Genomic DNA, 27672 nt, shown 5'->3' with positions numbered 1-27672 from the left:
ACTTCATGGTGAGGGCGCCTGTGAACGGCCAGCCGCCAAGACGAGCAATCGACATGAACTCTGGGAGTGGGATCACAACACCACAGAGCACGGTCTGTGAGTAGCAGAGCCCATTGTAACGTGCCCACGGGCGCATCTCTGCTGGACCTAACCCCATCGCCTCAGCGTCAGCAGTCTACAACACAACGTGCAGTGTAGTTTACCTTAATAACCCCCCCCCCCCCCAAGTGTTAAACCTCAGGGTCGACGTCACGTGTAAAGCGAGCATCCTTAACTTAACACTTTACTCCTGTAAAATGTTCACTGCCACGCTCACGACGGCCCACCCACCCAGGCTCCCAGTAGGCGTGATGGAGCCACCGTACAACAGTTTTTTTGCGAATGCTCACAGAATACCTGGCAGAAAAACACACACACGCAGCACATGGCCTGTCAGAGGATTATCTCGGTCTATGAAACAAACATTGGCACAATAAAGTTTACCTTCTAGGTTTCCTCCCCTGCTTTCTCTGGTAGCTTGTCCAGCAGCAACAAAGTGTCCATTTGCCTTAAAGCCAGCTCTCTCCAGCGTCCCTCAAATCAAAAATCCCCTCCCTGCCTCCTTCACAGCGGCATGACGTCATGCGGGAAGGGGGCGGCTCTGCCCCTGACACAGTCCATACAAAGAGACCCTTTTAACTTAAAAAAAAAAAAGATAAATATATGATGACGTTTAGGGAGCAGAGTAAAGGAAGTGGTTGAGCTATTGCTCAAGTTTTTTTTGGTCCGGAATGCGGGCGCCGAGGAAATCTCCCAAAAAAGGGAATTCGCTGAACTTCAGTTCTGGGTGATTTCATGGAAGTGAGAGCACATGTCCCAGCTTCGAACAGAGCTGCGCGGCAGTGCCCGGTGAGGGCGCCAGAGGGCGGCACGGCGACGGCTACGGGGCAGGACCGTGGCGGGACAAGTTGGTCTGTCCGACAGACTCTCAGCCCGAAGCCGGCTCCGTCTTCCCTCCGGGCCGCCTGGAATGCAGTCTGCGGCCGGTGTCTCTGTGCAGACGGATGCAGCACCCTCCCCAGAGGGAGGGGGCAACATATGCAGCAGGCGAGGGGGCGGCGTAAGAAAAACAGGCCGGCAAGAGGAGAGAATTCCAAAGGAAATTCCCAAGCTAATGGTGTATTCATTTCTCAGCACTGCCGTAGTATGGTTTGCGTTGTGGGGGTGTCGGCGCTGCAGTAATTGAAGAAACCAGCAGAGTAGTGTCCGAAAACTCAGGTCAGAGTTCAACCGAGGCTTCTGCTACAGCATCATCCCTAGCTCGCAGGTTACTTGTTCGGCAGGGGCGTGGCTTCCATTTGTGCAGCAGGTGCAGTGGCACCGGGGACAGGGGACTCGAGGGCCACGCTGAACCCTGAAAATTCCTCTATGTCATTTATGAATCTGAAGCCAGTGGGGGCCATTCCCTTCATTGCACTACATGACAAGAGAGCAGCAGCCCACGCTGACTGACAGTTTAGCCAACAGAACTTTAGCAACCTTTAAAGCGCCCTGCCAGAGTTCGAACTGAGATGGAACCAGGCTCCCCTATTTCTATTCTTGTGGTTAAGCTTCTTCGCTACTCTTTGAAAACATTTATACAACTGTTGCACTCTACTCTTTACATTTCTAGTGGTTGCGTTTAGGTCTCGCCTGACCCAGCGCATGCGCTGGTCTGGCGAGACTTTTTGCGAGGGCTTAAAAAAATGCTACCATGGCCGGCCTAGAGCTTGAGTGCATGTGCGCGGGCCGCGCTTGATCGCGATCACTTCCATGGCCGCTTTGATGTTCTCCGTGAGCCAATGCTGGTTATATATTGATCTGTTAGTCTATGCATGTTGTAGATGTGATCTGTATGTCTTTGATTGGGAAGAAAACCCCCTTTGACGTCTTTGTAAAGACTTTCTGTATGATGAATGTCTGTGCTTTTAAGTTTAAAAATTTATGGTTCCGGGTGAAGACTTGGGTGGGGCATTTGGTGGAATTTGATATTTCTTGTGTTTGGCCTTCGCGTACAGCACGGACCAGGTACTCGTCTCCTTCTACTGCTGACGTTTTTAGAGCTTTTTTTTTCTTTTTCTACAAGCACATCATATAAGTACATGTGTTTTCAGGCTCTCTCTCCTATTCCTGTTGCTTCTTTTCCCTTTCACCCTTCTGCCCCCATCTGTTTCTTCTCTAATCTCTCCCTCCACCCAGTTTGTAATTGTAGCTCTTCAATCCCTGGCAGCACATCACCCAAGATAATATGTTGCATGGCTACACACTGACAAGGTCCAAAAAGCGAGACCTATTGGCTATGCCAATGCTTGTTATTTTACTGTATTTGATGTTTACGGAGTCTAATGGTTTCTCTGGTGCTAGTAAGGCAGCATCTAAACTCCAGTATAGTTTAATCAACGCGGTCCTTCCAGCACCTTCCCCTGCTTACCTGCCAAGTGGGCGTGTGACACCCTTAACCAGTCCTGGCTTTTAGACAGCATGACGTTGCTTCCTGGTACTCGTAGTTTAGCTTTTAAGACGTAGGGATGGTACGGGGGGATATGGGGACAGGGTAGAGCATGCTACGTGTCTATGTCTAAAAAGCCAGGCTCAGCCAAAGGTGTCACACATGGCATGCTTCCAGTTTGCTGCTATTGCCTCAGCCTAGAAAGGTCCTTAACCTTTTTTTAGGTCTCGTCTACAGACAGCTTTTGGCTATCTTCTGTTAAAGACCTATTTTGTATAATAACCAGGTATTTGTAAAACGCGAACGAATCGCCCTTAAGGGTGTCAAGGCACTGGGGGCAGTTTGGGAGATTAAGCGAGCTATTGCCCAGAGTCACTTGGTGCTGGGCTGAGCTGCCGATCGAACCAGGAGCCCTGTGCTCCGGAGTCAGCCGCCCTGGCCGCTGCCCCACACCTCCTTTGTAACATACCAACACTTACAGTGGACTTTGGGTTAGACCACTGCTTGGCATTGGTTGGCTCTCTTGTCAATATCATTTGCTTGCTTCTTATTGGATTGCTCTCCTTAACCTTCCATTGGTTTCTCCCCTGAAGGATAGCGCTTTACTCTTCTTTTGAGTGGACAACTGGTATCCTTCCACTGCTTTTATTAAGGGAACTACGTTTTACTATAGTACATGTTTTCTTGCTTTCTCCCTCATAGGATACTTCCCTCCTCAAATCCCAACCTATTCTCAATGTCTGCTCCCCACTACTCCTAGCTTATTCTATGGTTTCCATACCCCGGATGGCTTTTTTTTCTAAATGTAAATTTACAAACTCCCCCAGTTTCTCTGTGGCAAATTTTGAGAACGATAAATCCAGGCCTCAGAACAGGAATATTTTTGCTCCCACAATGTGGCCATGCGGACGGAGATTCAGGGCAAATTAGATAAATTCTCAGAGGAAGCCACCCGTGAAACCCACTATCTAGACAAGGAGACATGCGCTCGTCGTTACACAAAAGGCGATCGCCCAGGCAGGACGCTCACTCGCTTACTGCACAAACCGCAGACTTCCGTATACGTGTTGTACTGCAGGATGATCAGCAAGTCCTTCAGTCCACTCCTGCTGCCCTCAAACACGGTTACCTCCTTTTATGTAAAGCTTATATTCCGCCACGCCTGTTCTCCCAGCGAGCGATCTAACAGCATATTTTGACGTGATACAGCTCCTCTGGCTCGACTAAGCACACCGGGAGTACCTTGATTCACCTATCACTGTGGAGGAGCTCAGGCAGGTTATCCATGGGCATCCGGGAAACATGGCACCAGGCCTGGATGGCCCGACGACCTCTTTTTACAAAGAGTTATGCCATTCAGCACACACCACTTGTTGGCGTGGTTTGAAGAGTCACTAGAGAAGGGCATACTGCCCCATCCATCAGGGAAGCAGTCAAAGTGACTCTTTTCAAACCAGATAAAACCGGTAAAATGTTGCGACTCCTACAAGCCATTGTCCATGATCAATGTAAACATTTTCACTAAGATTTTGGCCAACCATCTTCTCCCGTTACTCTCCACAATAATCAGGCCTTACCAATCCAGGTTTATTCCAGCTCACTCTACTTCCCACAACTGGCAAACCATCTTGGCGACCATGCACCATCTAGACCCCTGGGGGTCGGCAGTCACCGTCCTCCACAGCGCTGCAAAGGAGTTAAACTCTCGTGTATGGCCCTATCCAGATTTATTAGGCAGATAAGCCTCCTCTATACTTTGCCCATTGCTCACGTGCGGCTCAATAGTATGTGGTCTTGCCCGTTCCCAGTGACCCAAGGCACTCGACAGGGGTGCCCACAATCACCCCTCCTTTTTACCATAGCAATGGAGCCATTGGCAGCCCAGTTACGACATCACGCCAATCGTGGTCTTGGCTTTACTTCCAGGGGACTGCTGGTTTCCATGTATGCCGACCTCACCCTTTATATCCAGAATCCATAAGAGAACCAGGCCCCACTGACCCAGGAGATCATTCACTTTGGTGGCTTCTTTGGTATTCTGATAAATGGGTCAAAATCTATATTGTTCCCCCTCACCAATGGCACACAGTATTTCCCCATGGAATACCCGTTCAAGTGGGCATCGGAGCAGGTTGAATACCTGGGGATCTGGCTAAGTAGCGATCTGGATGAAATCTCAGTGGGTAATTATGCATGTGCCATGTCCTGGCTCGAAGACAGAGTTCCAATTTGGACTTGCCTGCCGCCGTCGTTGGCTGGCCGGATAGTGAACGCAAAAATGGTTGTTCTACCCAAGTTTTTATACCTTTTTCTTAACTGACCCATCCCTCTTTCTGCACAGCTTGTGCTCTAATTTAATTATACTCACCTGGGCGGGCAAACAGCTGCACATTAAGTGGGAGATCCCAGCTCTTCCGGTCACCTAGGGTGGCCCTGGCATATTCTTTTTGTGCTGGGTACCCAGGCGCAATTTCCATATTATTGTTCTCCCAGACACCCTTCCAGCCTCATGTAGCGGTTGAGTTGGATAGGAAGGCACTTTGGCCACTCAGCACTGCCCTTTCCTTACCATACAAGGCCCTCAGGGCGGAGGTGGACATCGACAAATACATAAGACAGGAATGGAATGGCTTGCAAAAGCACGCTCAATTGCCCTACCTATACGCCCCTTCTATCTCGCTCGGGTGCCATCCTGGGCTGCTACCCTGGATGGATGAGCGTGCCAGAATGCACTCCTCGAAGCGAGGGTTTGTGTTTTTTTTTATCTGTACCCAGAAGACCAATTTATGCCCCCCTAAGTGCCCCACTGCCTTGGAGGTGCTTCTGTACAACCAGTCCCCGGCCGCCTGTCATGGTTTATATAACACATTTCCTGCGCCTCCTCCAACACTTCCAGCCCTGGAGCATTTATTGACCAATTCTCCATCACATAAGCGAACCACTAGATTATACTCCATTATGCAGACATCTCCGCCTGTCATCACGCACGTGGCCCGCAAGGCTTGGATGTCAGATACAGACCCCCACTCTCACTGATGCCCAGTGGACATTCTGCTGTGGTCGGACAGCATTACTGTCTCCAAACTACAGGCTGCGACATATACATTGTAAGTTCCTACACTGCCCCATCATACCCTGACATATTTTCAACATGGGCTGGTTGCAGAAACGCAATGTGCGTGGTGCGCCTCTCCACAAGCCACATTCCTACACTTGCCGTGGGGTTGTCCGGATGCGGCTACGTTTTGGGAGAGGGTATACCCCATTCTACTAGGTATTAATTATTATGCTCCACCTTTTGCCCCCCGCGTCCTCCGGTGGCCCGCCTGGGTTACATCAAAGATGTCACTGAGAGCCATGCCGCCTAACCGCCATGCTTCTCTTCCTGGATAAGCGACAAGTAGCCATCTACTGGGTCCGACGACCACCCCCGCTGTAACCACTTGACTGCGCGAGGTGGCGTAAGGATATTTGGGAACCATTTCTCACATACATGCGCTACAGGGTTATTACACAGGTGTCCTCACCACAGTGACTTGCACTCGAGGTCAGCCCGCTGCCCTCTGCCACAATACGTTCCCCTGTTTTCCCGAAATAAGGTCACAACCTTCTCACCCCCACCAACGAAATCGGATACCCCGCCCCTCCCCCACCACTGTTGCTGTATCTCTGGCTGGGACAGCTTAGTGTGTTGCTGAGGGTTCCGGCTCTTTTGGCTGCTTGGGGCACATGCGAGGGAGTAACGGTCTTGATGCTGGTACGGTACTTCAGAATGAATCGTGCTCATCCCGTCCATCCCCTTCTCCACCCCCCCCCATCCCATTTCTCATCCCATTTTTCGAAGTTGTGATATTGGTCACGTTCTCTCTCTAAATGGCAATAATATATATATATATTTATCGGAAAATTCGAAATTCCTGCTACTTCCACTCGACGGCGGCGAAGAAGGAAACTCGGACCCCGCTGGACTTCAGGTCAGATGTTTTTTATTGCAGATCACAACCCACTCGACGCGTTTCGGGCTTCAAGAGCCCTTGATCACATGCAAATTAACCTTTCACTTTCCACTTTTAAGTGTGTTTTAAGTGTACCACCCACTTCCCCTATATATATATATACACACACACATTCAAGATGCTGGACGAAACCGCCTGCACAACAACATTCGGATCCCTCAGTGATGACCTGGAAGCAGCTGCTGGGAAAGGAAGTGAACCGCCTGTCTGCGTGACCTAATGTCCACTGTCCCAGATCAGAACAAGTGTGCGCCGCCGCCAGGCTTCTGACCCGATGTGACTCATCTCACTTGCGAGTGTGTAGCAGAAATGTCATCAGATCTCTCCCGCCCCGCCCAGCACAGTAGGTACCACCACAGACTGCCATCTACAAACGAGACACGGTCAAAAACACACTCGTGCATTGCCCTGCGTGCGCCTAATTATGCAGGCAAGACTACACAAATAATCGCAAACTGCACCATATGCGGGCAGATTCAGCGCGTGCCTTGCATCAAGGGCAGTGTTATTACATTTATTATGACCCCACCCCCTTTAAATAAACTCATACGTAGCAGCAGCACGCTGCAAGAAGGGCCGCTTCCAGTCAGACGTCACATCCTGCCACCGGAGGAATGCACTTCAACACCTGGAGCACGAGGCGGACAATGGCTTCGCTTGTTACTCCTGGTGATATGGTTATAGTTTGAGGGGACCGGGGATGGGGTAAAAAAAGTGTTTAATATGCAGACCGTGACCCCTCGTCTGGAAATCCACGGAGTTCAGTTTTACGTTGGACTTTATGGTCAATTCTGTGTCACCAACAAAGCAGTGAATTCATCCAGGCGTGGGCTTTAGTACGGAATTTTAAAGACGTGCATAAAGGATGTAAAGAGGATCCGGGAGACCGCACTACCAAAGCGCTTAGCTGCCACAAGAGGCTTGTAGCGCTATAGAAATTAGCAAAATATCTAACTTATGGGTACAGTTGTAACATTTTCCATTAAGTTTGCTACATACGTCTCCGGGGGACTTCCGCACTATTCTCCGTCGGACGTTAGCTGGCTTTAGTTAAAAAGGCAACAGCGCACAGCATTACTATTTGGGAGACAAACCTATAACTGCGCATTTGGTACTGTACAGGCTCGCACCCCTCCGCCACCCCACCAAACAATGCCCCCTGAAAGCCGCCTGGTTCATCACCGAACTCTAAGAAGACAGACGCACCTGCAGACGCCTCGAGAAATCCTGGCGAAACCGGAAAACCACAGAAGACCTGAACAACTACAGGAGCGCCTTAAATGAATATCACCAGCGCATCAGAGACACCAAGCGGACCTTCATCAGGAACAAAATCCACACCAACGAAACCAACGCTAAAGAACTCTTCAACGTCATACAGAAATTCACCAAGCCCCCCAGTGAAACCACAGACGTCACACCTTCCCAGGAACTCTGCAACAGGCTCAGCTCCTACTTCCACCTGAAGATCAAGGCCCTTTACGACGATTTCAGCGAACAGACCCCAGTCAACACCCCCCGCCCCCACCACCACCGCCACTGACATAGAGCCTACCATCACAACCTGGAATTCGGCCACCGTCGAACACACCACCGCGATCATAAAGAACACCCACTCAGGAGCCCCCACTGACTCCTGCCCACCTCACATCTACCACCGCCATAGCACCCGAACTTAGACGGACCATCAACACCTCCTTCGAATAATGCACCTTCCCAGACGACTGGAAGCGGGCGAAGGTCAAACCCCTCCTCAAGAAGCCCACGGCCGACCCGACAGACCTGGAAAACTACCGGCCCATCTCTCTCCTTCCCTTCGCTGCCAAAGTCGCCAAGAGACTCATTAACACTCAGCTGACCACCTTCGTCGAAGAGAACTCCATCCTAGACGCCTCCCAGTCCGGATTCTTCAGCAACCACAGCACCGAGACCGCCCTCCTCGCCGCCACCGATGACATCCGCATGCTACTCGACCAGGGACACACCGTGGCCCTCATCCTACTAGTCCTCTCCGCAGCTTTCGATACCGTCTCACCCTGCACCCTCGCAGCCAAACTTCACGACGCTGGGGTACGAGGAACAGCCCTCAACCAGATCCGCTCCTCTCTCTGGCAGAACCCAGAGGATCAGACTCCCCCCCCCCCCCCCCCCACTTCCTCTACATACCCACAGAGATCAACTGCGGAGTACCACAAGGATCATCGCTCAGCCCCACATTTTTCAACATCTACATGCCCCCCCCCCGCCGCCATCGTCAGACAGCATGGGCTCAGCATACTATCTTACGCCGACGACACCCAGCTCATCCTCTCCATCATGAAGAACCCTGAAGACACCAGACTGCGTCCAGGAAGGAATGAAGGACGTCGCAGCCTGGATGAAAAACAGCTGCCGAAGCTCAACTTAGAGAAGACCGAGGTCCTCATCCTCAGACCCTCCACCTCCGTCTGGGACAACACCTGGTGGCCCAGCACTCTCAGGAGTCCGCCCACCCCCACAGACCATGCTCGGAACCTCGGCATCATCCTTGACACCACCCTCACCATGACCCGCCAGATCAACTCCATCACCTCCACCAGTTTCAACTGCCTTCGCATCCTCCGCAAGACTTTCAAATAGATCCCCCCGAATGCAGGAAAACAGTCACCCAAGCTCTCATAACCAGCAGACTGGACTCCGGCAAAGCACTCTATGCCGGAATCAACAGAACTCTCCTACACAAGCTCCAAACCATCCAGAACACCGCAGCCAGGCTCGTACTCGGAACCCCACGTCACGAGCACATGACCCAACACCTACGAGACCTCCACTGGCTACCAGTCGAGAAGAGAGTAATCTTCAAACTGCTTACCCACACCTACAAATCCCTCCACAACATCTTACCCAAATACCGCAACAAAAGAATCTCTTTACACGTACCCAAAAGGAAACTCGCTCCGCCGACCTCTCTCTCACAGTGACCCCCCGCATCCGCAGAACCTAAGCAGGCGGAAGAGCCTTCTCCTACGTCGCAGCCAGAGCCTAGAACGAGCTCCCAGTCACGATCAGACGCTCTCCAACCCTGCACACCTTCAGGAAGAACCTCAAGACCTGGCTCTTGGACTGAACCGGAGCTGCACACCCCCCAGCGCTTCAGACCCTCGGGGGTGAGTCGAGTGCTTTATAAACCCCTGATTGATTGATTGATACGTTGTACCCGGCTGTAGGACAAGAACTTCCCCCGTACCTTTATGAAACATCAAAAATGCCCAGTTTGTGAGGAAAGGAGGGAAAAAGAATAAGCTGACAGGTTCCGTGCAGCCCGAATATAATTTGGCAAGTGGAGCACAAACAAACCAACTCGAGGATTAGTCACTAGTTACATTAAACGTAAATGAAAACAAATTAAAGACTAAACATATTTTTGGCCAAGTAAATGATCAACATGTTGGATTTAAGCCACATCTCTTCATTTATTACAATGCTTTCCTTGATAATTTAAACTTATTTCACTGCGGACGGTGAGTCATCTAATGTCTTGAGTAGCAGTTTGCTTAAAAGCAATGACATTATTTTGAATCCACCCTTCCTGAAAAAATGTGCATCTTTTTTAGGGTATAATTGTTTCATTCTCAATTAATCAAAGTGGATCCCAGTCAGACACTCCCATATTAAAAACAATATGTTTCTAAAGTGCAGGGTCACTGGTTTTCAAGAGCTTCAAAAGCGGTGCTCCCGGCAATGTTGGCACAGGACAAACTTGAATCATTTCCCTTTAGACAACACCCTTAGGCCACTTAAGAGCGTTTTTATGATGAGGGACTTTAGGACCAGGAACCCCCGATAGGACCAGACCACAGCCCCACCCAAACAAGTCACCAACAGGACACAAGATAAGCTTAGTTTGTGGATCTTTTTATTCAACATGAACATAGCAAAGTTTGGGCAAATCTGATACATTCAACACAAGAAAAAGGTGCATAAAATCAAAATAATTATATGTAAATCAATCATATACAAAGTGTCAAAATCATGAGAAAACAAACTGTCAATACAATAACTTCATGTGAAAATTGAAGAAGAATATCCAGACTATTACCCCAAGGGGGCACCTCCAATCCTGAACACAACTGGACCACACAAGGTGCAAACACCTGTGTCTGCGAGGGGCGGTCCCATGCCCCTGTACCCTTGTCCTCACAATGGGCACCGCCCCCGAATACCAAGCTCCCCCGGGGCTGCGGAAAAGGTGGGCAGGAGAAGGGCACCCTGTGCCGTCCCCCCGAGATCTAACTGTGCGCCCTAGCTCTTAAGCTGGTGTACATCCTCTGGTTGGCCCAGGACTGCCTAACCTTACCTTGGTACTGTCCTGAGGGGGTGAGGGGACTGCTTCCGAAGGACCTCCCCCCTCCTGCTAACTGGTGGGGAGTGACTTATGTATTCTAGACCCTGCAACGAGGGCGAGCAGGGGCCCCAATTCCTTTGCCCTTCCTACCACAAAACATTTGCTGAGCAAATGCCCAAATGTCTCCGATGAAGACATCTGTCCAAGCGTCCGAAAGATGAACCCCATCCTCGTGGAACATGTCACCACCCCTGAGGAGTTTATGTGGTATATTCTAAAGGTGCAAAAAACCAAAGGAAATGATGGACGGAGTGTTGAACATTGCAAGCACTCACCCCCAGTCAACTGATCTGGGTTTAATCCATCATCCTTTGCAATGTTCAACACTCCGTCCATCATTTTCTTTGTTTTTTGCTATATTCTAAAGGTGACCTGGGCCCGCACAGTCTTGACATCTCAGAGTTCAAACATCTCACTGACACATTAATTGTCCTGGATTTGATATATTCTTCCCCCAATTCCAGTGTGGCACCATGTGTGACCATGCAACAGCCACCCCAGGAAAGGCTCTACTCAGTTGTGCAAACTCCAACAAAATGGCCTCCCTGAGGCTTTTACTGCCCTACTTTACCAAATTATTACCTACAAAGTGACCCACCATGAGATCTGGGGACTGGAGTCCCTCACAACCTGTAACCACCTGAATTAACCGTTGCAGCAGTGAGCTGTCCAAACCACCGATCCCACACCATCGGAATGCCATGTCACGCAGGGCAAAAGGCTACGGTCTACGGGATGGCCGGGTGAGAAAAAGGCCAAGGCCAAAGGACATGGTGTCTTTATACCCCACCCTTGCCATCCCGGCGGCGGCGCTCAGCAATGACGCACTTCCGGCCACTCGACGATCGTGAGGCACAGTGCCGTAAGGCGTGAATGCCGGATCCGGTTTTGTCTGCCCAAGGCCAGTATCCCCCCCCCCCTTCTGAATCACGCGAGTCCCGGCCCATGGAGATCCAGGTTTTAAGCGCCGCTTCCATGCCTCCATTTTGGGGGGTGGACGCTCTGTCCAATAGAGCGATCCTTACTATGAGGGTTTTCTGCACTCCTTGTTATCAGATTTGTTTTATCCATTTTACAGGACTCTGCCTGCAATTAAAACTGAACTCGATCACAGTGAACTACTTGTACGTCTGTTTGTATCAGCAAATTCTGCAAACAGTACACCCAAAGAGTATCGCCACACAATACTGTCAAAAGCACCCGAGTGTAACAACAAGATTATAAAGTGTAACAATAAACAGTGGTTTCAGAGAACCACAATGCAGTAGTGCCTGAAATACCACCAATTAACAGCAGCTTAATGTACCATCAAACAAGAGTGCCTGAAAGTACCACCAAACAAAAGGACCTGAAAGTACCACCAAACAAAAGGACCTGAAAGAACCACCACTAGGTTCTGGGTGCACCACCAACCAGATGACAAACCAGAGGCCTGTGAGCACCATAAAACAACAGTGCGTAAGAGTATCTGTACCTGGAGTGATGGTGCAAACATTGTATGCAGTTATACAGAGTACATTCTTGTAATACATATAGTTGCTGTGGCGTTACTATACTCAATGGAAGTACACACCACCAAACGGGTTCACAATCTTTGTGGCTTCAGTTTTATGGTGCATACGGCACTAAGATGGTACATCCCTGCAGGACCACAACTATTCTCATATGTGTGCTAAAACTCGTGTGTGTGCACAGCCTCATGCATCCAGTGATGCACCCAGAGCTTCCTCACTCATCGGACACACAAACACTTCCTACATAGGTCAACATGCACTTGCACCGCCTTTGCCCGTCCCTTCACCTGTGTAAATGCTCAAACATTCTATCTCTCATTCCTTTTTCGCTGCAAAACAGGGCTTTAAATGGGCAGGCGGTATCAGGTACTGAATACCTGCACTTCTTTAATGTGGAAGGGATAGTATCAGCACTTTTCAGCGCGGTTTCAATGCTTTTAATGGGAGAGTACTGCCACTTCTCAGCAGCAAACAGGTTCTTTGCACTTCAGTACCTGCACTTCTATATTTCCAGTTCAAGCACTGTTACAGCGACACAACTAAGCAGGTAACAGATCACGATAAAAGGCACAACTCTGATCCTCACATCCAGCATTCTAATGCTACCTGCATATGCCACACAACAGAGGTATACTCTCCCATTCTTAGCAATCCCATGGATCTGCTGGTTAACTGTTTGCAAGTGCGCTTCAACACCTCGTCAGTGGTAGATGGAGCTATATACATGAAATAGTGCAGTTGGCCACGTCACGTGAAACCTTACCATTCGATTGCATTTTAGGCAACGGCACTTTGCATGCTGGGACTTCTAGGTTCATACTTCTGATAAGGCCCGGGCAAAACTGTCATTATGCCAGAGTAATGGGAGTCATTTCGCATTACTCTTGTAATGCAAAATCATCAAAATGACAGGATTACACCAGCTTCCGTAATTAAGAGAAATAAGGAGCAAAAATCCTACAGCAGAAGCACAGGAACAAGGAACTAAGAGAGAGCTGGCAGCTGCTGGCTACTTCCGTTCGGTTCCTGTAAAATTACCGCTATTTGCTTAGCACAAAAATACATCCTCTGGCCCAATATGGATGGGACAGTGCATTTTTCTCTAAGAAAATAGCGCTACGTGTGGACTATGCTTCTCACAGGACTACACATAATTACGAGCAATTCTGCAGTAATTACGTTAGATGGAATTACGCCTGTTACGCCCACACACAGGAATTGGGGCAAGAGAGGAATGACCAGAAGGCAGGTCTTCTCGCTTAGATCACCCAGAATCTAGAACATCCCCATCAGAATGGCTCCTACCCTCCTGCAAAACGCAAAGGATTGGAAGAATCAGGTCTTTAAAAAGAAACCCCTCTCTTCACGATCAGCACACATGTTTACCCAGCCTTCAGTGACGGTTGCTGCTTAACGGGGTGGCGGGGCGGGGGAGAAAGGAAGAAAAATAATCCAGTTACCTGCAGGCCAGTCACCGCATCTCGGTCCTCCACGCAGAAAGCACTCAGGCTCCCCTAGCCAATCACGATGCTGCTGTCACCAGCATGACAGCAGCGTCATGATTGGTCTGAGCAATGTGGTTCGGCACTCAGACAGGGACTGACAGCATGTGCATGTTCTCCACCCTGGCGGCGGAATACAGCCAATGGAGAACATGCAAAGTGTACATGACTGTTTGACCGGCCCAAGACGGCCAGCTAAACCATCACTCCTCTCCCTGGCCCCTGCTCTGGACAGCCCAGCACCGCCCGCCCCACCTCGCACCTAAGCCACTCTAGAAAACTAAAATCATAATAACATTGCGTTATTTTATTTTTCCTTTTTGAACTGCTCACAGAGCAGTGGGGCGACGCTCATCCGCCTTAGCGGAGGAGCAGCTGCTGCCAGCCGTGTTGTATAGGATTAGGAATAGTGTATTTTAATGCTCACCCCTTAGTTCAGCGCCCCCAACTGTCCAGCTTGGCTTGCCCTATACAAGTACCACTACATTCATACATACGCTTACCTGCCAACTTGAAGAACACAGTAAGAGGTGAGGGTGGTGCCTTAAAAGCGGCAGGCCTGTGCCAACAAGTACCTAAGAGGCACTTTTGAACCCCCACGCCGCCCCGAAGCTCCCTACTCCCCCCCCCCCCCCCCAAAACAAATCTTGTTCAGGCTAGTGCCGATGTCCTGGGGTGGTTTCATTTTGGACGTCGGTAGTTCAAAGCCTCGAAAAACGAGCTGAAAACCATAATTTACAGGGGTTTTCACCTTGTTTCCCCTGCCCCTGTGTGATATCGGCTCCTCCCCGGGAGACCATGTGACCATGTGATGGGAGCCGATATTGTGTGTCACACAGTGGCACCAGCGCTTTAAGTGGGATGAAAAAACGGGGGGGGGGGGGTCTCAGAGGAGTGTGGCTGATGCAATTAAGGGCGTGGCATAAAAACACAAACTAAAACTGTGCTTCGCATAGTGCGCCCCCCACACACTGGTATTTTGCTGCTTCAAGCAATGCACCCAGATAAATAATACAAGTAAAATGACACCTACAACAAGCCTGGACAATTGGCTTTGTCAGTGGTTGTTAGGTGCATAAGATAAACAAACAACTATGGCTTGATTGTACATATTATTGAAAATGCTCCAGTTCGGACATGAGACTGTGCAAGAACTGTAACGAATCTCTGACATTCCATCAAAGGTAGTGAAGGGTGGCACTGCTGCAGAGTTAAGATCTTTTTTCACCTTGATGTGGAGGGCAAATATTGAGAGCCCGATAGGGACCCATCTCAGCACCTGCTTTTGGAACTGCCGGTGCTGAGCACCGGCAAGACTCGGCCCACTTAAAGCCCTGGGTGGCCCTGTGAGTTTGCAGGTAGGAATAAATATAGGGAGGGGCCCCGGTTGAACAGAAGTACAAGTGATTAGCTGGGTGGTTCATTCTACTGGCGAATTTCTGCTCAAAACGCCTCCTGTGGGAGGAAGGGTCGGACTTTCATGAGTTTTTTTCTGTCAGCGGTGACGAGGCTCGTGGCAATATGAGGGCAGGGAGGGGACATAGTGGGAAAGATTTTAAAAAAAAATCAGCACCTGCCCTTCTCAATCTTTCTCGCGCGCCTGACTGTGAGCTCCGTGCAGAGAGCAGCCCGTTCAGTTCACGCGCCCCATGACGGGCTCGTGCTGGTCAGAGGCCGTTAGATTCAATTTGGCAAAGAGGGAAGCAATAAAAGCAGGAGCTTGCAAATACCTGAGCGATAGGGTTTACAACTGCCCCACGCCGAGCAGGCACCCGTACCCCCCCCCCCCCCCCCCCCCCCCACCCCCACACACACACACACACGTCCGGCACCCTGTACAAGACTACATTTGAAAGGAGGCAACTTGGCACCTCTCGTAGCACCTGATAAGCGAGAAGGCTCACAAATGTGGTGAGTTTTGGGGCAATTGATCACTTCCGGGATCATCTACACGCCCCCCTACCCTCTCCCGGACTACACTAGGAGGGTCTCCTTCAGAATCCAAGAACTACCACAACACACAGATTTGCAGATACAGTCACAAACACCCACGTTTTACTTTAATAGTCTCCTGCAATGAATGTTACGCCACTTATTTTCTGCCTGTAGCATTAACATTTGCTGTCAGAAAGCGATGCCCTTCTAGGCTGAATTGCAGTGTGATAAAATGGAAAATCTGGGATCAATCCCAGCTTTTCTGCTTGACCACACTGTGCGATCCTAGACAAATACTTTACTTAACAGAGCCTCCTTTAAGCTCATTATCAGATAGCAAAGCACCTTCAAATACTTGAGTTCAGGATGAGAGTTGTACAAGAACCCTTTGTGTTCCATTTAACAGTCTATAATGTTGCCTTATCTACAGCAAGGTACACCAAAAAAACCGACGTGCCTCTCAGTCCACTAATAGCAGTCATCGGGGTGGGGTGAGGCAGGAATGTCTGTCAGTTCATGTTTTAAAACACTCACTTTTAATAAGTACTTCCCAAAACTGAGATACAGTCTGACATACTAATGTGAAATACAGGTTTTAAAATTTTGAAGACACCCTGTCAATGTCTAACATGACATCTGTTGCATGACATACAAGTTACATGTTTTCAAGGCTCGGTTCGTGCCCGGGCTCTTAGAACCAGAGTCTACCTTTGGCTCGGCTCTGGCCTCTCTATTAATTTATTGGCTGGCCCACTCCTACACATCCCCGCCTTGGTCACCGACAGTGCACTTTCTCCAGAGAGATTTCATGCACTTTACACGGAAGAGTGGGGGCGGGACACATGCATAAACGTCTTATGCAAAATATGACACCAGTGCCCCCCCTCCTTTCCCCCAGTCAATGCTGTGAATAGGACCATCCCTCATCAAGGGAACTTTGCCTGGCACTTTCCTTCAGAAGCAGGCACTCGCCAACATTTTCAGTTCCAATAAGAGAGGAGTAAAAAAGGGTAATCGAGGCAAATTAATGTTACCATCCACAGGTGGAAAGTAAAGACACCAACAATATTCATGGCAAGAATTGTTCCAGACTTACAAGTGAACAATTGTAGGGGTGACATGATCTCCTACACAGTGCCAGTGGGTCACATTTGTTTTTTTTGCATATTTATATAGCGCGAACTCGACCCGAAGGTACTGGAGCGCTTTACACGAGCACCGTATTTACATTACACATTCAGGCACGGGGAGATTAAGTGATTTGCCCAGAATCACAGGATGTGGACGCGACCCCGAGGCTCGAACCCTGGTTTCCAGCACCAAAGTCGTCAGTCTAGCCGACGGACCACATCTTCTCCGCTAATGGCCCTATTCGGACCGCTGAATTGTGGTGTTTGTAGTGAGGCAGCTATAATTGGAAAATTAAAGCTACAAGTACCAGAATGCAAAAGAAAGAAAAACAAGAGCAAAGATCTGTGCTAAAGCGACAACGGAGATACAAGCATCTGAAGCAAGACCAATCAACATCCCTTCGTCTACACTCACCCGCTCTTTCTGTCCATCCCTCCTGAATATCCCTCCACTCCCAATCACTTTTACTCGATTGTAGGGTGGCATAAATGCTCACAATAGCCCTCATCAACACAACCCATAATGTATTATCATACAACAAAACACATGAGGACAGCCTTCTGACATACATCCAACAGACTCCACAAGTCCCATTAAAAGGCCATTACCTCATCCAATGGCTCTCTGAAATACTGATTTGTCCTTACATAACAGTAACCTGCTTCAGCCATGTTTTTCTGATCGTGCAATCAAATGACTAAAGAAAGTGCCAGTCGTTGACATTTTAAGCCTCTCTTCCACATCCTGGCTTCTGAGACGAGAAAGTGTTGATTATTATTCCTATTGAAATCTGAAGGTTGTCTTCTTCCTGCCTCATGACCTCAGTTGAGGAACACCTCTATGCTTCCTTGTTTGAATCCATCACATGTTCGCCGTTTCGGACTGGTTCATTTACCACTATACATGTGTGCCTTCCCTTTGCTTACCAAGCCTTCTCTAAATTCTGTTTGTTGGGGGCTCTTCTGGCTAATTGAACTTGGCTATTTTTTTTCTTTTATTAATAAATCTTTTAAGACTTTTGATCGGCATGTGAGCAGATTTTCTTTAACCACTCGCTACAGCATCCTTATGCATATAGACTTCTGGCACGAAATGGGATGGCCTACTGTCCTTGGAGATCCACAAGCGATTCGGTTCAGCCCTCCGGCCTCGCCCATCATATACTAAGAACAGCCACCCATAACTCATTGTGGTCGACAGAAACGCACCCATGCACAACACCAGGGTTGGATTGGGATTGAAAATCGGCCCGGGCACGCAAAAAAAAAGAAAAGTGGACCAAATTTGCATACTGCCTTTCCTCAAACACTGATTCGGCGAAATTGTATATAAAAAAAAGGGGGGGGGGGAGGGGTAATACAGAATGCTCGGATTCGTTTACAGTGGTGAAACACACCTGAAAACAAGCGAGGCCACTTCTGCTCAGGCTCTCTGCCCCCACTCAGTATACACACATTAATGGGCCGGCCCAGCGAGAGAAAGGGAGTGACACCTCTGCCAGTTCCTAAATGGGAGGTAATGGATGCCCATCTACCTCCAGAAAGGCCACTCAGGCACCCACTGGGCCGCTGGCCCTATTCGAACAATGCAGAAATCACCCAAATCGGCCCCCCAAACTGCTCAAAAAAGCAGACCACAGCTGGAAATAGGACACGGGCCCTTCGGGCATTGCCCGAGTGCCCGCGTTACCAATTCAACGCTGCACAACACCGCTTTTTTTCAAGCCAGACAAGACTTTGGTCTGGAATGGAAATCTCAGAACTTTGTGGAAAGACACCACCTGGACTACTATAAGCAGAGCAATTCCATAAAAAGGTAGATTATGCATTATATAAACGGCAACATATGATAGAACGATATATACTCATAGCCAATACAATATATGTGGGTATTCCTAATGCACATTAGGGAAATGCCCATTCATTAAAGGTACAAGGCAGGTCTGTAATATCAAAACAAAATAATGTGAGAAACAGAATGCTTAAATCAATCATAGCCGCTTGCATGCCACGGGCTTTTTTTTCAATCCATCTTATTTACGTAGTATATTACAGATGGGGACCAGTCACTAATGTCACTGCATTGTGGACCGTTCAGTCCAATCTGCTACGCCACATCTCCGCTGAATGGGAACAACAGCTGCAGACCAGTTCCGATTGATTAGCGAGGAGCTACTACAGCGGATAGCAGGGCTGCAAGCGAGTAGTAACCGTATCGCAACACTGGCGATGGCTTGTATTAATCTTACTTCATAATACCTAAATTTAGGGGGAAGGGGGAGAGTGCATGGAGACAGATTGTGAAACATGATAAAACATGTTTATAATCATAAAATTATTAGCCGCAAGTACACTGGTAATCTGAGCAGTTATCAGTGTTGACAACCAAATTGTGGTGTGTGGACTACTATGTTGTTCAAAGACTAAAAGGGTGTACCTGGTGCTTCATTTTGAGACCAAGAGTAGAGTGGTACCGGGACACCGCAGCAAATACGCTCCCAATGGCGGCCTTGTCAGGTGAAGGAAAGATCTATTCCTAGCAGGAGGTGCTGGACTCAGAGGATTGTAGGAAAGGCTTGGCATGCATTCGTATTACATGTACATGTATCAAGACCAATGTCTGTAGATCAGCAAGACGAGACTTACTAATGGTCAAGCCCTGGAGCCCGGCAAGTTTGGCTAAAGAATGGAACTGGAATGACTGCTCTGAGGTCCGGTGTATAACAGTGCAGTTTGGGGGCACCGTCTGGCCAAAGGCATTTTTTTTCCAAGGAGAAGGGGGTGGGGAGAAGGGGGAGGATTTGTGTTTCCGCTTAGAAAAAAGTGGTTGGTGAATTTACACCAGACTGCCATTCTGCTGGTTTAACTAGTGAAGTCTATGGAAGCGCCCAGCGTGGATATCCATTCACAGATTGCATGCCACAGGTTTGAACATCGGCACTCAATGGCGTAACAAACGCGCTAAGCATTTGGTGGCAAGTCTGAATTGCACTATACAAAAGTCAGCCCTTATGGATCACCCCAAATGGATGAGTCAGTATGACATTAAAGTAGGTGTGTAGGGTCATACTTCATAGTGTAAATTTTAAAAAAAAGGATTTTAAAAACATGGAAATGCGTAAACTTGGCTCTGGTCCTTTTCCAATGAGTTGTAGTGAGGCTGTGTATAAAATAACTCTGTGATTTGATGTGTGATGGGCTTAAGGGATCAAATTGGTCTCTGTGGAAGCAATACTGGTTGAGGAGAGGGTGGGTTTGGGCGATCCCTGGATTGACTGATCAGTGGTCCAGCTGCTGGGACACTGGTTGACTCTCAGAAGACGAGGATGTTCTAAATGCAGCAGGTGCGGGGTAGTACAGAAAGAAGGCAGGGTGGGCTGATGGGTAGAGTGACCAGACGTCCTGGCTTTCCCCGGGCAGTCCGTTTCTTTGTGGACAGTCTCGATTAAAACTGACAAATATCCCGTGTTGTCGGAGAGGGGCAGATAGCGTGCACATTTGATGTAAATTGTTTTACTTTCGCTTTAAAGTCTCCCCTGCTGTGCTGCAGTATCATTGAATTAGCACAGCAGGATGTAAAGAGGGGCGCATCAGAATCTGAGAAGACAGTCAGTTGACGCACAAGCTTGTGAGCTGTCCCCATAGGTTCATCGCAACATCTGGGAATGAAGGGAAAGTTTTTTTTTTATTGAAAACACTGTTTTCAATAAAAAATTGTATTGCAATTGCATTTATATAGCACTTACTACCCCTGACGAGGCGTCGAAGCTCTTTTTTAGAGAGTAGCACGCTACTCCATAACCCATAAAGGATTAGTGCCGAATTAGTATAGTGCAATATGAAAGTAATTTGAGTGGTGGGTAGGTTAGTCAGTTATTTGGATTCAGAAGGATAGCGGAGGGAAAAAGGTTTGAATTTAGATTGTGGGCTTTAGGCACACTTTAATGCCATCACACGTTCAGAGACCCTGTATGTTTTATTTTTTGTTCCATACTGTACCAAAGGCACATATATATTTTTTTATGGATCCTTGTGCATCTTTACATGTTATATGTCATAGGCACATCTGTAATCTTATCAACTCTTGGCTTTGTAATTTGTATTTGGCACTTTCAGCTCTGTGTGTACCTTTTATAGGGGCTGGACTACAAGCCCCAGATTGCCAACAGGCTCAATAATCTACTCATAAGACAACTTGAGACCTCTGTAATGTCTTCCTTTAGCTAGGTCAAGCCTAACAAAAGGGTGCAAAATGCGGACTTTGTTTGCCTTGCTAACATATAGTCTGTCTCGTGGGTTTATGGGATGTGCCCTTTTAGTCCTACCATGGCAATAAGTGAAGCCGTTATAGTTAGCATGACCTGGCGTCCTGTGTTTGCTGGGGCAGTCCTGCCTTCTCACAACATTTCTCTGCAAGTTTCAGTGCACGTCCTGGTTTTGGAAGAGGGTAGACGGTACAAAGAGAGGAAAGTTTTCATGCATTTTGGCGCAGAATTAATTATTATCCCTCATCAAAAAAGCAGTTAGTTAGAACAGACAATATTGTGAGCAAAAGTTTCATTTAATTCCCTGTAGTACCTACGGTCTGTCTTTCCTAGGTTCGTCTGCAATGTCAAATTAAGTATTAATATGACCGTTAGTCGATGCAAAATTGTAGTCCTTCTTCCATGTTTGTGGGTTGTCCCAGTTTTTGGTTTTCGAAATCTGGTCGCCCTTCTGATGGGTGATTAAGGAACGGGCCCATTTTAGTCACTGCAGGAGATGATCCGCGAGGCATTTGCGTCAGCCTGGACTAATATGATGATCCCATATACGTATGATGGACAGTTTGCTCTAAACCAGTTTGTGACTATTTGTTTACACTAAATTCATGCTCTCTCTCTCTAAAGCAGTGATACTCCAAGTACGGCCCGGGGGACTGCATGCGGCCCTCCTGACCTTAAAATGCGGCCCGATTGAACAGCAGCACTAGGTTGCTGTTTAGTTTACAAAGCATTAACATTCATAAAGATATTAAATACGTGGCAAGCATTTATTTACAGGCAAATTGAAGTAAAAACAAAAAAGACCCACAGAAGGTGTCCTGTACCACTTAACTTGAAAAACACCTTCATTTTTATAGCCATTTTGCAACAAACATGTAAAAATATGATAAAGTCCTTTCAAAGTTCAAAAAAGAGTATTTCCTTAATATGCAAAAGCGTTTCACCTTAGTACATCAGATGTAAATCAGTGCATTGAGAAATTTTTTTTAATTGACAGTTTTCAAATATTAATTTAGAAACATTCATGCCTCCCCCACCCTGACAACAATGCCAATAGTGAACTAAGAGACAAATCAGTTATGTGCACCCACTGGCTGGCCTGGTTTGCTATTATACATGGACAACATTATAGTTTATCAAATCAAACACAAGAGAAGGTTTTGTACAGGGCACATCCTGTAGTCCTGTATTTATTTCAGTGACCTAGTCCTAGGACACCCCTGCGCCGCACGGCCACCAGCTGCTGCGTGTGCCTCCCCCTCCATTGTGCCTCGCTGCCCGACTGCCGCCTCGTGACCACGCCCCCTCCCTCGAGCGGCGTGGTCCGTGTTCAGCGCTCCTCTCCCTGTGCCCCTGGTGTTGTTTTACTGTATGGTAATTGTAATTGTGGAATTGTAATTGTATTTGTCAGATTTGTTGTATTCCGCCGTATTGCCCGTTTTTTCCCGCCTGTTGTCGCCCTCCGTCTTCCCTCCCCGCTCCCCGCCACCACCGCTGACCCCGCCCCTTTCTTCCTTCTGTTCCCTCCCCGCTCCCGCCTCCCAGCTGCTCCGCCCACCCGCGCACTTGGCCATATATGGCGACCGTGCGACGCAGGTGAGTGTGACCTAGTCCTAGGACACCCCTGCGCCGCACGGCCACCAGCTGCTGCGTGTGCCTCCCCCTCCATTGTGCCTCGCTGCCTGACTGCCGCCTCGTGACCACGCCCCCTCCCTCGAGCGGCGTGGTCCGTGTTCAGCGCTCCTCTCCCTGTGCCCCTGGTGTTGTTTTACTGTATGGTAATTGTAATTGTGGAATTGTAATTGTATTTGTCAGATTTGTTGTATTCCGCCGTATTGCCCGTTTTTTCCCGCCTGTTGTCGCCCTCAGTCTTCCCTCCCCCCTCCCCGCCACCACCGCTGACCCCGCCCCTTTCTTCCTTCTGTTCCCTCCCCGCTCCCGCCTCCCAGCTGCTCCGCCCACCCGCGCACTTCGCCATATATGGCGACCGTGCGAACGCGCAGCGGTCACGCGTAGCGGGCGCACAGATTGTGCGCCGAAGGCGCGCCAAAGGCAAGCCCGTCTACGCCCGTCCGCGCCTGGACCGCGCCCAGTGCCAGGACCCCTGGCCCACGAGGACCCCGGCCAACCTGCCTGACGTACACCGCCGCCACCTTCATCGCACTCAACACCGGCCGATTCCCAGGTTGCCACCAAGCCACCCCGAGACGCACCCACGGACCCTTCAGCTGCCGCACCTGCAAGTTCACCTGCATCCGGACCTGCCCCACACCAGCACCCGCCATACCGAACACCAGCAGCAACCACCTCAAGTGCATCCTGCTCAACACCCGCTCCGTCCACAGACACGCCACCGAACTCTGGAACCTCCTAGACGCCACAGCCCCTGACGTTGCCTTCATCACGGAGACCTGGATGAACGCCTCCTCAGCGCCCGACATCGCCATCGCCATCCCAGAAGGCTACAAGATCACCCGGAGGGACCGCAACGCCAACCAGGTGGGAGGAGGCATCGCCATCATCCACAAGAACACCATCCGCATCACGACCAGCACCGACAACACCCCACCCTCCGCCGAACACCTGCATTTCCAGATCCACACCGACCCGAAGACCACCCTCAGAGGCACCTGATCTACCGACCTCCGGGACCACGCACTCAATTCAGCGAGGACATCACCGACTTCGTCAGCCCGCACGCCCTCCCCTCCGCTGACTACATCCTCCTGGGGGACTTCAACTTCCACCTGGAGAACAACAACGACTGCAACACCAGCACCCTGCTCGACAACCTCACCAACCTTGGACTCAAGCAGCTGGTGTCCACCCCCACCCACCTCGCCGGACACACACTCGACGCCATCTTCTCATCCAGCAAAGACATCGCCTTCAGCCACGCCACAGAACTCCACTGGACGGACCACAGATGCATCCACTTCACCTTCAGAAGAACGACGATCCACCACCACCAGCAACAGGTTGCTCGAAGAAGCTGGAACAAGATCACAGCCGACCAGCTCGCTGCTTCCCTGAGCCAGCACCCTCCGGCCAGCTCAGCGAACCCCAGCCAGGCCGCCGACAACCTCTCGAAGTGGATCAGCAAATGCGCAGACGAACTCGCCCCTCTGAGGATCCCGCCCAGCAGACCCGGCAGTAAGAGAGCCCCTTGGTTCACCGACGAACTCAAGAGCTCCAAGAAGAACTGCCGAGCCCTCGAGAAAGCCTGGAGAAAGGAACCCACGCCGGACAACAGGACCACCCTCAAGTTCGCCACCCGGAAACACCACCAACTGATCCGCATCGCCAAGAAAACGGCCTTCAAGAACCGACTGGACAACAACGCTCACAACTGCAAGGAACTCTTCAACATCGTAAAAGAGCTCTCCAACCCCAACGCCGGAAACAACGACATCACCCCATCGCAAGACCTCTGCAACTCCCTCGCCTCCTACTTCCACAACAAGATCGCAGACATACACAACAGCTTCAGCACTCAACCGACGCACGCCACGACCGCAGCAACGCCTCCCGCCACCACCCTCCGCGCCTGGACCCCGGTCAACACCGAAGACACCGTCCACATGATGAACTCCGTCCACTCCGGATCTCCGACCGACCCCTGCCCTCGCCACGTCTTCAACAAAGCCGACGCTGTCATCGCACCCCACCTGCGAGACATCATCAACACATCCTTCGACACCGCCACCTTCCCCGAGAGCTGGAAGCACGCCGAACTCAGCGCTCTACTTAAGAAACCTACAGCAGACCCCACCGAACTCAAGAACTACCGCCCCATCTCTCTACTCCCGTTTCCAGCCAAAGTCATCGAGAAGACCGTCAACAAACAGCTGGCCACCTTCCTCGAGACGAATGGATCCCTCGACCCATCGCAGTCTGGATTCCGTGCCAACCACAGCACCGAGACCGCCCTCATCGCCGCCACTGACGACATCCGAGCCCTGATGGACAACGGAGAAACAGCGGCCCTCATCCTCCTAGACCTCTCCGCGGCTTTCGACACGGTCTGCCACCGCACCCTAGTGCAGCGCCTCAGCCACGTCGGAATCCAGGAGAAGGCACTGGATTGGATCGTCTCCTTCCTCAACGGAAGAACACAAAGAGTCCGCCTACCACCGTACAAGTCAGAGGCCACCGAAGTCATCTGCGGCGTCCCTCAAGGATCCTCACTGAGCCCAACTCTCTTCAACGTCTACATGAGTCCCCTCGCGGCCATCGCACGCCAACACAACCTCAACATAATCTCCTACGCCGACGACACCCAGCTGATCCTCTCCCTGACCAACGACCCCGCCGCCGCCAGAGCCAACCTGCACGAAGGGATGAGAGAGGTAGCCGAGTGGATGACGACGAGCCGCCTGAAACTGAACTCAGATAAGACGGAGGTCCTCATCCTGGGCTCCTCGCCCTCCGCCTGGGACGACTCCTGGTGGCCCTCCGCCCTGGGCACCGCACCCAAACCGACGGACCACGCTCGCAACCTGGGTTTCATCCTGGACTCCTCCCTCTCCATGACCAGGCAAGTCAACGCCGTCTCCTCGTCGTGCTTCAACATCCTGCGCATGCTTCGGAAGATCTTCTAGTGGATCCCCACAGAGACCAGGAAGACCGTCACCCAGGCCCTCGTCACCAGCCGACTGGACTACGGCAACGCACTCTACGCCGGAACCACCGCCAAGATCCAGAAGAGACTCCAGCGCATCCAGAACGCCTCAGCCAGACTCATCCTCGACATCCCACGACACAGCCACATCTCCGGACACCTAAGAGACCTGCACTGGCTCCCGGTCAACAAGAGAATCACCTTCCGCCTCCTTACCCACACACACAAAGCTCTCCACGATCAAGGCCCGAGCTACCTCAACAACCGCATCAACTTCTACGCTCCCAAACGCCACCTCCGATCTGCCAGCCACGCCCTCGCCGCCGTCCCACGCATCCGCAGAGCCACTACAGGAGGAAGGTCCTTCTCCTACCTGGCCGCCAAGACCTGGAACTCCCTCCCGGCCGACCTGCGCCTGACCCAAGACCACCTCTCCTTCAGGAAGAAGCTCAAGACCTGGCTGTTCGAGCAGTAGCGACACCCCCCCACCCCCCCCCCCCCCCCCAAGCGCCTTGAGACCCTACGGGTAGGTAGTGCGCTCTATAAATGTCCTGATTGATTGATTGATTTCAAGGTCCTCTTATACGTGAATGAAAGAAAAAAAATGTGAAGTGAAATATGACAATTGCCTGGGATCACACAATTTGGTCAAGTGGGGAAGCCGGGATATACATCAGGTTTAATTTAACCATTAGATGTATATTTGCCGCTTTCCCAGCGCCCACCTAACACCTCCCCCACCCCTGACCGTGCACTGCTGGCATCAATGCGTCCCTCGACTGCACCACAGACTGACAAAAGTTGGGTGACCAACCGTCCGTACATTTCATGGGCTGCCCGTTATTTGGGCCTCATGTCCGTAAGGATTTCTTTCATGGACGCCTTTTGTCCGTAATTCTGCATAGCACAGTGAGCTGTTCCCCTGCAAGCAGCCTGAGAGTTCTGTGACTCTCACTGCAGGGGCCAGCTCGCGCTCCTGCTGCGCTCAGTGGCCTGCAACAGCACCTCCCCGACCTGGCGCAGCCTGCCATTAGCCCATTATCATTCTGTATGTCGGCCTAATTATCACAAACAGAATGATAATGGGCCTCTCTGCACAGTGACAGGATGGCCTCTTCTCAATAGTAAGTTTCACATGATGCCATGTGCGGACTCCAGCATGCAGGAAGTATGTGTTGCTTGATTGACTCCTTTAAAATATTCTGATTGTTGTGGGGAGAAAATCTCTGACTGTGAGTCAGAGAGTGACCTCTCAAAACAATGTTCGATAATCACAGACAGTATTTGCCCTGCTTGGCTCTCATCTGTGAGACGGGACAAATAAATAAAATTATGATGATGTGAAATACCACAAAAATACCTGCAGAGTTGCTCAAAGCTGCGTGCATACCAAATAAACGTGAAGTCAACAATTGTCACAACCTAATTGTGAGAAGTTGGCCTGGTATATGATGCTCACTAGTTAAAGTGATCACCTTGTACCATACCAAGCAACCCTTATGGTGTGGTTGTAAGTCAACCTTTTCGGACTAGCTGCCCTAGTGGTAGCGTAGGCTAAGCAGTCTTTGAGGCTAAACTCGTGAAACGTGTTAAGCCAGCTGTTTTACCAAATGCAACCCCCTTTTATACCAATGAAAGGACACCACACAGATATATATTCAAAATATATATGTATTTATTTCTCAAAGTAACCCCTAGTCTCTTTATGAGCACAGGAGCACAAATCGTCAAACAAGATTACAGTAGAATACACAGAAGTTGCACTTTATATGGATAGGCCCTGGTGGCCACTCGAACCATATACTAAAATAGTGGTATAAGTACCACGAACAGAAAAG

At 49.8% G+C, this 27672-nt stretch overlaps 1 protein-coding gene across 9 annotated transcripts in view; it reads right to left on the bottom strand.

The window, feature by feature from the left end:
- The window catches only part of PALM2AKAP2 (PALM2 and AKAP2 fusion), an 843707-nt gene that overhangs the window by 48732 nt on the left and 767303 nt on the right, over positions 1-27672 (bottom strand). The window contains exon 1 of one of the 9 annotated variants that reach the window (XM_085641256.1): positions 484-1004. The exons of the other annotated variants lie outside the window; for them this stretch is intronic. The gene's annotated coding sequence lies outside the window, so the exon portion shown is untranslated. Of the gene's footprint in view, positions 1-483; positions 1005-27672 lie in introns of those variants that run through there. 9 annotated transcript variants of the gene reach the window in all.

The sequence above is a fragment of the Triturus cristatus genome, chromosome 2_2 (genome assembly GCF_964204655.1).
Source record: "Triturus cristatus chromosome 2_2, aTriCri1.1, whole genome shotgun sequence".
Lineage (NCBI taxonomy): Eukaryota > Metazoa > Chordata > Amphibia > Caudata > Salamandridae > Triturus > Triturus cristatus.
This window is presented reverse-complemented; position numbering and strand designations above follow the sequence as displayed.